Source organism: Phaseolus vulgaris, chromosome 11, assembly GCF_000499845.2.
Source record: "Phaseolus vulgaris cultivar G19833 chromosome 11, P. vulgaris v2.0, whole genome shotgun sequence".
NCBI classification, from domain to species: Eukaryota; Viridiplantae; Streptophyta; class Magnoliopsida; order Fabales; family Fabaceae; genus Phaseolus; species Phaseolus vulgaris.
In genome coordinates this window covers 5998044-6011359 of record NC_023749.2, presented here as the reverse complement: position 1 = coordinate 6011359, position 13316 = coordinate 5998044, and the positions used below count along the sequence as shown (strand labels likewise).

Genomic DNA, 13316 nt, shown 5'->3' with positions numbered 1-13316 from the left:
TCTGCTTCCACCTTCTTCGATCTGTCACTGCTACTTCAAGCTTCCTCTTCACCTTCTTTCTCTTGGTCATCTGATCTCACAAGCGGAGAGGGTACCTGCAGAAGACACTCCAAAGCTCAAGTCAGTCAAGGTGTCGGCACTCGGGTGAGTACCGTAGATAATGACGTACTTGGTTCTTGGAATGTGCGCTATTTATATTACCTTAATGGACCTTTGTTGATGGACCGAATTAAGGGGTTAGTTCATGGTTAGGGTTGTGCTAAACAACCCTTAATTGTGGATTAACTTTGCTGACTTGGTCAACCCATGACTCGCCGTCATGGGTCAGTCGGTCACGTGTTGTCGTGTGACCTTCTCATTGTGGTTAAGTGGCCGAATAGTCAAGTTCCTGACCGGCCTACTGGAGTCGTTTCGATCGTCCGAGTACACTAATTATTTTAAAAATTATATCTAAATGATTTATAATTGACTAAAAATAATATAGAGTTCTTTAGGTATGGAATGTATGACAATTAAACTCATCTGAATAAGACCACTAAGCATGAATCAGTAGTCACAAAAGGATCTATAGAAGAAAGAAATGAAGTACACACAAACTCATGACAAAGTAATTACAACTTACAAGTCCAAAGCAACATCTGCTTTCTAAGGTTTCTCACCAATCCCTTTTCTCCCAATATGAGGAATTCATGTCTACAGGATATAGATCTGTTACAGATATAGAAGAAGTGGCCAATGTGTCATCCACTGAGAGACTCTGATTGTTGGTCTCACCTAAATTGTTTTCTTCTATCTCTTGGTAATGTTGTAGTATTGCTTCCAACCTCTTCCCATCCAATGCCTCACTTGACTCTGAAATGAACTCCTGGACAATAGATCTACCTTCAAGCATGCTTACCACTGAGGACATTGTAGGCCTAAGGGAGGCACTGACATTGGTGCATGAAAGAGCCACATTGATCATTGTGGTAACCTCCTTTTTGTTGAAGTCCAAACCCAATCTACTATCAACTAACTCCATTAGATTATCACTCTCTTTTAGCATATGTGCCTGGTAAACAATGGTCATCAAAATGATATAATCTTATCTATGCTGGATTCTAGTATGATTCTAGTCCAAAGAAAATAAGTAGTCACAAGGAAGATTCTACTGTCAAATTTGATATTATATGGCAACTGTGAAAACTGTGGTTCTTAAAGGAAAATAACATTTTTGTTGAACACTTCATGGAAGTACTTACCCAATCAAGAAGATGGAATGATGTCTCTTTATGTCGTTGAATCATATTGCTCCTCCCACTTATAATTTCCAAGGCAACAATTCCAAAACTATAAACATCTGCTTTGTCAGTCAAATAGCCATGCATGGCATACTCGGGAGCCATGTATCCACTGCACACACACAAAATTATTAGCTGCATAACGTGTTGATTGCTCAAGCTTTTTCATTCTCAATTTCTTTTTAATGCCCAACTACTTGACTAAATCCAATTCAACATGGTATGCAATTTGGTAACCTCTCTGTTTTATTGCTTCATAGTCTAATCATATCATGCATAAAAAACATTTCTTCATAAAATCTGTATAGAAAAATCAAAATATAGAGACTCACTAAGTTCCAACAATTCGAGTGCTTATGTGGGTATTGTCCTCTTCATCGAGCTTGGCTAAACCAAAGTCAGATATCTTTGGTTTGAGATCTTTATCAAGTAACACATTAGTGCTCTTGATGTCCCTATGAACAATTTTCAATTTCGATTCTTCATGGAGGTATGCCAAACCTTTGGCAATACCAACACAGATTGTTTTCCTTGTAGGCCAATCCAATTTTATTTGGTGTTCTTCTGCACCTTCATTGGTGAATGCAATTAAATTACACAAAAATTTCATATGCATACACAAGTTAGAAGATGGGAAATATCATAGAAGGGGCAACTGAAATCAGCCTCATAAGAAAAAATTACCAAACAAAGCGCGAGCAAGGCTATTGTTTTCCATGTATTCATAGACCAACAATAATTGATCTCCCTCGACACAACATCCATAAAGTTTAACAAGACAAGGGTGTTGCAAAGCTGAAATCATGCCAAGCTCATTTAGAAACTCACGATTCCCTTGACTTGATTTGGAAGAAAGCTGCTTGACTGCTATTATTGTACCATCTGATAAAGTTCCCTGCATATGGAGCAATGCAACATCAAAAAGTAATATCTTCAATTAAAATAGATGCATAATAATTGAGGGGATATGCCATACTGTCCAAATTACCTTGTACACAGGACCAAACCCTCCTTCTCCAATTTTGTTGGCTTTGTTGAAGTTGTTTGTTGCTACTTTGATTTGTCGTAAGGTAAATATACCCATTTGCAATTTTAAACCCTTTAGCTCTGTCAATTAAACAAAGAAAAACTGTAGATTTCATGTGGTCGAGAAAATTCTATATTATTAATACTTTTGTAACCATTGGCAAACTGGATCAATCGCACAAACAAATCACTAGTGGTTCATAAACAGAATGATGGACACTAATGAATATAGAGTCATTAATTGGTAGCATCTCTTTAGTTCTATGTATATATCCAAGCTTAGTTACCTTGTCAATGAATTCACTTTGTTACTTGTGGAATTATCACCATTATGTTTGAGGAATGAAGAAGCAAGAATAAAAGACCAAGAGAAGTGAAACATAGAGTAAACGAGTGTGAGGGTTAGAATCAAGTGTCTTGAGTTACAAAAGAGTGTTAATAATAAAAAGTGAAGTTTGCTTTTCAAAGAACTTTAACTGCATGCCTGAATTTAGGTGCGAAAATTTATGTTGCGTGCAAGAGTTCAGTTTTGTACATTGAAAGTCCTTAAGTTGAAGCACAAAGCTTTTCATCATCATAGAATAAGTTATTCGCAATTACCTTTTGCTAAAGAACTTTTCTGTCCCAGACAGCCTTTCCACCTAAGTATACCAAATACCAGGACTAGAAAAACTGCTACACTAGCCACAATAGCAACCACGGCACCTGCAGACATTCTACTTCCGTTTTCTGAGGGAGGGATGAAGTCTGCTTGATTATAATAGAAAAAATTATTATATTGCATGGTAACATCCAGGTGCTATATGAATATCAAGTACTGAATGAGAAGTACAACTCACTGGGATTTACAGAAATAGCTGATATGAGAGGACCATATACTGATTTAAATGGAATACCAGTTGTCCCTTTCCCAGCCCAATATAGGCGGATTTCCAACGTGTTAGTACTAATCACAATGGTAAATGATTTTGTGATTGCTTTATTAACTCCTCCTGCTTCTTCTGCAATGTTAAAATTCTTCAGCACCAAATTTCCCTGAATGAAAAGGAAACCAACCTTAATGCCTCATAGTGGCTACAATTTTAAGTATGCAATATCCAAATTTCTTTAATTAATTGTAGTAATCAAATTCATGAATGAAATGAGGTACCAAGGTGGGAAAACTTCTCCAGTTGATATGTGATATTTTGGGTATTCTAATGTTCCACATGGAGTATAAAAGGACATATCTATCTCTAATCAGATTTCTTTTTAAAATTTGAAGATATGGAATTTGAACATGGCAACTTTGACTAAAGGGTTTTTCAATTTCATGAAATGAAATACTCATGACAGACAAAATAAAACTACAAAAGTTTGAGATAATTTACCTGAATGTAGACATCAAATATGCGCCTTCCTAGGCTGTTATATGTTTGATCTTCAGTAAACATGACCTCTGCAAAGCGTAGATTTACCGTGTAGTTTCCATTTCCCAGGCAAAATCCATAATAAGTAAGAGAAATGGGAGAAACACGTGCATCCATGTATAACTCAGCATCATCCATGAAAAGCTTAGATTGATTTAGCCAAATATAATATTCTGCACGGTCATTATCCATGAAGTGACCAGTGCTGCTAAATCCCCAGTTTTTTCACTTAAGTGGAATCTTGCTGGTCCTGCATTATCTGTATCGTCATCATATGTTTCATTTCCATTGACTGTTACTTGCTTTCCACCACAATTTATATGCAGAGAGTATGATTCTGGGACAAGCATATTAGTGAGTAAAAAAGGTATTAGACATATATGATAAGTTTGCACTATCCCCAAAAGCAAGACAGATCAGAAGAAAACGAGTCAATAGTGATTATAGATCATCAAAATTCCAAAGTTCTATTTGTACTATTGTGACATGTTATTTGGTTCATAATGCAAAATGATTAGTTTATAGTTTTCACAGCATGGAATTTTGGAAAACTCGGTTAATAGCAATTTTGTAACTTCACTATAAGATTTTTTTAGTGTGGTATTTGATAAGTGTGATAGCAAGTAGTTATAACATATGTATTGGACCTCTTTAGTTGTATTTATGATATAGTCTTTTCAATTGGTGTTAAAAATCATTGTTAAAACATTTTTTTTTCTGTAGAAGTGATTACTACTTATTTCGTAGATTTTGTAGAGAAATAAAGGCTTGAAGTCATGAAAGGTGAAAGTCAACATTGGAGTTTTTCGCCCAACAACTTGAAGCCTCACCAAGAGAAAATGACTTTGAATTTGCTGGGCTAGCAATGGATTTGTTGAGTGAGAGCTGAAACTTTGCACCTTTTACAATGTTGTCTTTTACCTAGAAAACAGATAAGCTCACCCAACGAGAGTCTACTTTTTGGACGTGATAAAAAAGAGAGAACTTAACATATTGCATGGACTTTTGGAGGGAAAAATAAAAAACGTATGTTTGGAGCTACTGAAATGGAATGAAGGAAAGATCCAGGAGGACCTCCAACTTCAAGCTAGTCATTTACTTTACCATTTCTGTACTTTAAATGTCTTGGAGTAGCTAACTCCCCATTTCATTGGGATTGGATGTAATGAATCTCTTCTATATGTAGTTTCTCTACTGCAATACAAATCTCTTCTCATAATTCTTGTGTTCTTCCTTGATGCTTAATGTTGTGTGGCTTGATCATCTATGATTTGGGTTGCTTCTAAACATTGGAAATGATTTTAGAACTTGGTCCTCAAGATTGAACAACTTAGGGATATAATATTAGACACAACCTATTATCTCTTGGTCATTCTATAACACTTGATCTTCATGCAAACTTAGTGTAAAAAGTAATAAGGAACTGATGTGTTTCACATTATTTTAGGTATATATTGGATAGAGAAGTACATTTATAAAAGTTCATGAAATCCAACCCGGTAAATCTTTGTCCGTGTGAAGTAATATCATTTAAAGTTAGTCATTTTGATGCTTTGAATTTAGAATTAACTCTACTCTTCAAATTTAATAAATCGATGCCTTTAAGTCTTTAGTCGAAATTTAGTGAAATTGCATATTGGCTAAACTTGTGCAAATCTCTTGACAAACGATACTTGGACTTTTCAATATTACTAGTTTGATTTGGTACACTTGCTAAAGAGTTAAGAGCATTCAAACATGGTAAATAAGTAAAGGTTAGTGACAATTTAACTTTGTATAAAAATTTGTTATAAAAAAAGAAAAGTAAAACTTACTTTTAGGACAAGCAACACTTTTTAAACATGAAATGGATTCTCTGAAAGAATGACCAAAGTAACAAAGCTATTTAGCATGATCCCATCATATAAAATTTAAAATGACCATATGAAAGGGAAATGTCAAAAGATATATCAAACTTACGAGCTATTGTCCATCGAGGAGCTTGCAAACAAGTTCCTATGGGATACAACAGAAAGTTATGACTCAGATAGGCTCTTTAAGTTGCAAACAAATGTTCTCATATGCAAGGATTCTTACACATTTCCACGTTGACATGGCTGCTGCCCTGAGTTTTCCATGCTAAAGTTATTGTACGAAAGATCTCTGGTTCAGATTTAAAATTTGATTCAGAAAATCAAACAAGATTCAAAACAGATAGACTTCATGAGACTGGTAACTAGAAAGAAATCGATTACAATTAGTATAGTAACTCAAAGGTGCCTTCAGGTAAACAATTTAATCAAGCACTTGTCTGATAAGCTCTTAAGACATTAAGGGTCATGACATAATTTTGAGCATGAAACATGATGGAATGAACTAAAAGAAGTGTGTATTGATAAGGTTCTCCAAGAAAGTTATTGAAATAAGCCAGAAGGAGCCGTAAGTTCCCCTTAAGTTCTTCCAAATGCCCCCAAAATACTAAAGTTTTTGTTCAAAAAACACGTTGTGCACAATCTAGTTCCACTGCCAAAAAGTTATCAAAGTGACTTTCATCATGGGTAAAAGTTAGCAGAAAATGATTGCATAAACAAGTTAGAGTAGAATGATAACAGACTAACTAAACAAAGAAGAATAGTACACACAACCTGGATTCTTAATCCAATGCTTTGCATTAGAAGTTATAATTAGGACTCCCAGATGCCAAGAGTTTTAAGACTACGGCCTATACTGGATTTATAGTTGGTTGGAGGTGTTGGTGGGTTTGTCACGGCCTGCAGCTGGTGCAAGATGGAAAGGACATATGTGCTTGTATGCCAGGGAGTCAAAAGAAATGTTAAGGACATGATGGAGGATTCTGTTTTGATGTGTCTTATAACATACCAATAGAGGCAGGGTGTATTTGATGGTTTTGTAGCTGCAGTTTGCAGTGCTTATAGCATTCCAATACGAGCACGGTGCTAGCTGGAATAGGATGTCTAGCTTATGCAGCAAACATTATCTATCTATTGCTTCTGGGGTGTTTGTTCATCTCTTTATTCTTGGATATTCTTAATGTGATTTGGTTTATGTAAAAGGTTTGGGATACCCCTTTTGTATCCCTCTTAATTTAATTTCATTCTTTGCTGATAAAAAAAAAAAAAAAAACCTGCCTCCACATAGATTTGGACAACATGAAATAGAGGGGAGATTAGCATTTAAACTTTTAGAAAGTTAGAAGAATATATGACTAGCCTGTAGTAAGTTCTGAAAGAAGTATTGTTTATCAAGTTATCATCAAGGTGAAAAGAATGGTGTCTATAAATGTTGGTCTGAGTAAAGGTGCTAGGTTTCTTTAAGCACGTGGTCTTAGGTTCATTTATAGTATTCATGCAAAATAAAATGACATTAGGAGAGGTCACAGGTAAATCAAGTTACTTAGATAGTTAGATTAATCTAATAGGCAACTGAGCACAACATTCTATGAGATATAAAATAACTGCAACAAATATTTAGGGAATTACAATTTGTATATCAAAAGTCTAATCAAATTTTATGTTTTAATCATACATAGGTGATGGTCAAGTACTGATACAAACAGAAATCATACAACCAAGACTAGGTTTTTCACATAGAAAATAGAAGGGAAGATAAAAAGACGAAAGACACATTTTACAAGGGAATAAAAGACAGCAAATGATATGCTTATAAAGTCTCTTTCCCCTTAGAACTCATTAACTATTCAATTTAAGGAATCATAACATAAAAATAAAAACCACTGGAATAAAACTTACACATTTTTATCTTTCTCTGCCCATGCAGGTACAGGTCCCGTGAGGATGTTTCCAGTTAAATATCTACAATTAAAGAATACAAAGAAATTACCATGTATAAAATTTCTGATTTATTCAAGTCCTAGAATCATGGTGAAAATTCTAGTAATATTGAAACATGCTATTTCTCCTAAAATGAAAGTGAACAGCAGTAATTGGTTACCAGAAAATGCCAGCCCAGTTTAGAGGAAGAAGAGAAAAGAAATTAACAAACTTCTTACATATATTCTATCTTTCTTAGGCCATACTCAAAGCTGCTTGGAATTTGTCCACTTAATTTGTTAAAGCTGAGGTCCCTGAAAAAAATTGCAACCAGATTAAGCTGAAAGAAATTAGCTTAGAAAACATTCTATAAACTCAAGGAAAATTGTAGTTATGTTTTTTGAAGCATTGGTACAAAAGAAAAATACTATTGAAATTTAAAAGTAATACAAGAACATTGTACTTAAGCATATTAAGCATTGGTATAATTAGTTGCACTTAAGCATATTGGGAGAGTAACAGAAGTTACAAGGTTTGTAAACTAGACATAGTCCCAAGATATTCAGGTATGGTTCCATTAATATTGCAACTCCTCAGAATTCTGCGAAACAGTAAGATGGACAACAAAAGGAAATCAGTATTGTAATTTCCTTCTTCTGAAAACATTGCCTTACTGAGTCATTGTCCCACAATGTGCACAAAGTATTAATTGATGCAATCAACTCACAAAATTTCCAAATTTGACAGATTGTTAAGTTGGGGAAAAGGAAAATGGTCTGATCCGTCTATGTCACTAATTCTCCTGCACATCACATTTTAAGCACAGATAAACACAACTAGAATGAAAGTAAATTTAAAGCTTACTACATAAGATACCAGACATACAAGTCTGTTAAACTTTCAAGTAGTGAAATTCCAGAAGGAATTGGCCCACTTAATCCAGTTCCTTGAATCACTCTGTCATAACAAAAGAAAAATTCTTTGAGATCAAGGGTTTGTGTTCCTCAACAATCATGAACAGTTAACATTGGTACCACTGTAACCGAACAAAAAATAGATTCTCACAGTTTCTGGAGACTTGTCCAGCTTTGAATAAAATCAGGTATCTTTCCAGAGAACTGGTTGTCCCCTAGTCGACTGCATAATGTGATGACAAGAAACAAAACAAAAAGACTTTAGCTAAAGATGGAACTTAAAACAACAGTATATACTAATTTAACAGTCACTAATCAGTGCATTAAAAGTAACAAATTGGGAAGCTTACACTTCCTGCAAGGTAGTGATTCTTGCAAATGTTGCAGGCAACTCTCCAGTAAAATTGTTGGAGGTAAGTAGCCTAAACGTATTAAAAACAACAATAAATTGTCAAGAGAAACCAAGGTCTTCTAGTTAAACTAAACTGCTATTCAATGAGCATTGACATTTGATATTTTAGAACAAAAAGGAAAGATAACAACCCAAACAAAGTACTAAAGTTGAATGGAAAAAAAGAAAGCAAAATAAACGTCATACAGTCTTTGAATACTTGGAAGATTCCCAAGCTCACTAGGAAGATTTCCAGAGAGTTGGTTGAATTCAAGGGTCCTATTCACATAAAGCGAAAGTTAAATCCAGATGAGGTGATAAATGCTTAAAAACAATGCATGGTAACCAGAAAAAGAAACTCACAAACTTTGGAGAGTGGAGATGTTTGCTAGCTCTGGGGGAATTGAACCCGTTAGTCGATTAGCACTCAGAGAACTATCATAAATATGAAACATCTTGGCATGCATTAGCTTCTTGTTTCAATAAATTAGTACATCACAACGAACAAAAGAATGTATTACAACAAGTGTTGTTAGTATTTCTTTGATAAATGATCACCAATTGCAAATGTGACAGCAACTACCAGGTTTTGTGACCTCTGTTGCAATTTTTCCACTATAGGGTTAGTATTAAGAAGTGTATTTTAAGCTTAATTTAATTTTATAAAACTGAATTATAAGGTGAGGTTTGCACTCACTTATATACCATGAAATGTTTTATAGTGACCCAATAGTGAATGACCTGATTAGGTCAATCGTTATAATTGACTTTGATACCATATTAAAAAGTAGAAGTCTAACTCAATCTTATAAAACTGACTTATAAAATAAGGTTTACACCTATTTATATACTATAAATGTTCTTATTTTTTTTTCTTAACTCGTCCACGAAGTTAATTACTCATAGGTTTCAATCGCAGTAATATACTTACTGAAATAGCTAGCAATGAGCCTTTATAGTAAAAATGTTTTAAAAAATGAAATATTTATTATAATTCTTAAACTGTGTGAAACAACCTTAAATCACAATACTTGTGAAACTGAGGGAATAAGAAATAACCTTAAACTGCAGTTTTTATGAAACAGAGGGAGTAGTAGCAATGGTACGTGCATGTATTTATAGATTGGTGAAGAGTAAATTGACAGAGAAACTAAAGAAAGTGTACATGTGGACAATATTCAATAAGCCCCACTCCAAAGGAATTGTCCCATTCAGGTAATTGCGACTAAGGTCACTGCAACAGAGAGACAGTGTCATGCAAAATTGAAAATTACAAAACACATTGTTGAATTGAAGTGAGCAAAAGTTAAAGAATATCATACATTTCTTGAAGGTACGGTAATCTAACCATTGCTACTGGGAGAGTGCCTCTGAGATTTTGTACTTTCAAAAGTCTGCATCCTCATTTAGCCAATTAAATGTATTTAATTTTGTAATTGAAATTGAAATTGAAAGACACATCTAATGATTTTGGTAGTGAGAACAATATATGGAAACTTTGAAGAAAAAAAGGGAGTGAGACAAGTACATGTTAGTAACATGGCAGATTGTGTCATTCTCAAAGGAGCAATCACAGATAACATTATTTTCTGTTCCTCTCACTTTAGTATGTGATGTCCAATTGTGTTCTCCACTGCATGGATCAACACTGAAGTCCCAATCCTTCTTCCCAAGTGTCTCACCTATGTCTTTCAGAGCTTGCACTATATGTACAATGATTATTAAACAACTCAAATAATGTTTGTGGGTAGAACAAAATGCATACTCATTTGCCAGAAAGCTCAATTTGGATAAGTATACTTTTTGTTTCTTAAACTTAAATTAAGTTGGATTATGATTTATAATTTAAAATTAATCTTTTTAGTTAATGTAATTATAAAAATAAAAAACTTTTTAGTTCCTCTGTTCAAACATTTCGTACTTAAATATTTTCAAACTTTAAAGAGTAATTTATACGTTTCAAAGCTTTTAATTATGTCCGGGTTTAACCTTTTCGAAAATTGATAAGCATAAATTACTTTGATTTTATGGGAACAAAGTTTGTTTGATTCTTTTTATTTTGTGAATTTTCTTATTTTTTTTTTATGAATCTTGGCCGAAAAGTTAATTAAAAATGGTTAAATATATTTTTGTCTTTGTACTATAATATGAAATTGATTTTTGTCTCAAGTCCAAACTTTAGACCATTTATATATTTGTAACATGAAAACAATTGAGATACGTTGTTATGCATATGTGAAATTATTGTTAGATTTTTTCAATTGGTTTATGATGTAGAATTTCAAATTGAACCAATTTCACATATAGAATGACTTATTCAATTATTTTCATAATATAATATGAAATTGGATTTTGTGTATGGTTCACGTTAGACCATTCATATATTTGTAATATGAAAACAATTGAGATAAGTACTTTTGTATGTGAAATTATTGTTAGATTTTTTCAATTAGTTTATGAAGTAAAATTTCAAATTGAACTAATTTCACATATAAAATGACTTATTTCAATCATTTTTATAGTATAAACACACTTTAATAGCGTAAAGTTTTGGATAATATACAGAAAAATACAAAAATTAATTTCATATTATATTACAGAGAAAAAATATATATTTAAAAAAAAAACTGCTTTGATTATCTTTACATACCTTCATCTTCTGGGAGAGTAGCTCCAAAAGCTAAAGAGACAAAGCAAAATACAAGTAGGAGCTGAAGGAGGAAGAAATGAGGTGAAGCCATGTTCATGCTGTTGTTGATTTCATGATGGAGAATAGCTTCATGAGAATGACAAAACAAATTCAATTCAGAGGAAAGATATATACAGATTTTAATACAAAGTCAACTCTCCTGAAGAACTTCCCACTTGGTAATTTTATAAGTGCTTCAGAATGAGATTGCCATTTTAATCAATGAAAAAAGAGAAAAGGATAGTGACCACTGGCTGACACAGTAAAAGATGGAGAATCAAGTTTCTTCTTGGTTGTATATTTGAATGGTAGGTAGTTGTATAAATCATAATAATAATAATAAGCTTTGTTTTTGTTTGGTTGTTGTTATGTCATTCTTGAGGTATTTGACATAGTCATGTTGTAGCTTGTTTGTCTTAGCAGGTTTACCATAAAGTTTTACTTGCATAAAAAACAGAAAAAAATTATAATTTTACATTAGCTTATATTATACGCTCAAGAAACCAAGTGGCTTAAAAATTTAAAGAATAAAAAAACTATTTAAAATATGTTATAGTTTATGGTCATGTGTATATAAGTTACGAGAGTAAATGGGAAAGTTCAGGTTGATCTTATATGGTAAGGCATTTCATGTTCATGCATGTTTTTTAAAGTTTTAGTTTTCATTTTTAAAACTTCAAATATAGCTCCAAACACTGTTTTGTTGGTTAGAATGACGTTTGAACATAAATTCGTTTGTTAAAGGAAAAAAAAAAACTCATGATGTAGTATATTGTAGGTATTGTTATTCAATTATATTTGAAATGTCGCAGTTTATATTTTATTAAAGATTTAATTAAGTTTTAAGTTTCGTAAATTTTATTTGAGTTGCTAATATTATTTTTCTTTAAGTACTTAAATGATTTATATTTTGCATTTTAGTTTATCTTATTTAATTTTTATGTTAAGTGAGTGACATGATTTTTATCTTGTTTTATTGTCTTACTTTCACGTGTTAAAAAACATGAGATTATATGATTAATATAAATATTATATTATTGTTAATATAAAATTATAAGTATTTTTTATTAAAAGATATTAATAACAAAAGACTCACATAGTCACGTGATGATAAGAATGATTATTTGATCTTGTAGATTATAATATCGTTGTAAATAATGACATAGAATAATGAAATTGTTATCCAACATATTTTTAATAAAAAAAAATAAAAATTATTAATCATTTTACATTAGCGACAATATCAAAATATATTAATTACAAAATTTTATATTTTTTAACACGTAAAAATAAGTAGACAAATTAAATGAGAGAAACTTAATAGAAAAATATAAAAAAAATCCAGTCTTAAATAAAACAAAAAAATTAATAGTAACTGTGAAGAAGTTGAAATTTAATTAAGTCTTCATTAAATAAATAAACCTAAATTCAATTGGAGAATAATACATATATTATATTTTGTAAGTTTTATCTTTTATTAAAAAAGACCACCATCAAAGTACTGTAGAAATATCATTGCCTTCTTGTTTGGACCTCAAAAGAACTGTTTTTTCTTGTACCTACTCTATACGGTCTTCTGCTATTCTCATAATTTTTTTAATCTCCTATCTAATATTTCAAATTATGTTATTTAAAAGTTTTTTTTCTAAATTTATAATTAGTTTTTGAATTATATAATATGGAAGTATTTTTTAAGTGTGTGATTAATTTTCAGATTATATAATTTGAAAATCTTTTTCTAATAATCTGTAAGTCTTTTTTTTTTAGATGTGTGATTAGTTTTCGAATTATATAATCTATAATTTTTTTTTAATATAAGATTAGCTTTCAGGTTACA

General features: G+C 32.0%; 1 pseudogene; it reads right to left on the bottom strand.

Annotated features, from left to right (window-relative positions):
* Positions 1-506: 506 nt before the first annotated feature.
* On the bottom strand, positions 507-11645 carry LOC137821900 (probable leucine-rich repeat receptor-like serine/threonine-protein kinase At3g14840; annotated as a pseudogene).
* Between the last annotated feature and the right edge of the window lie 1671 nt (positions 11646-13316).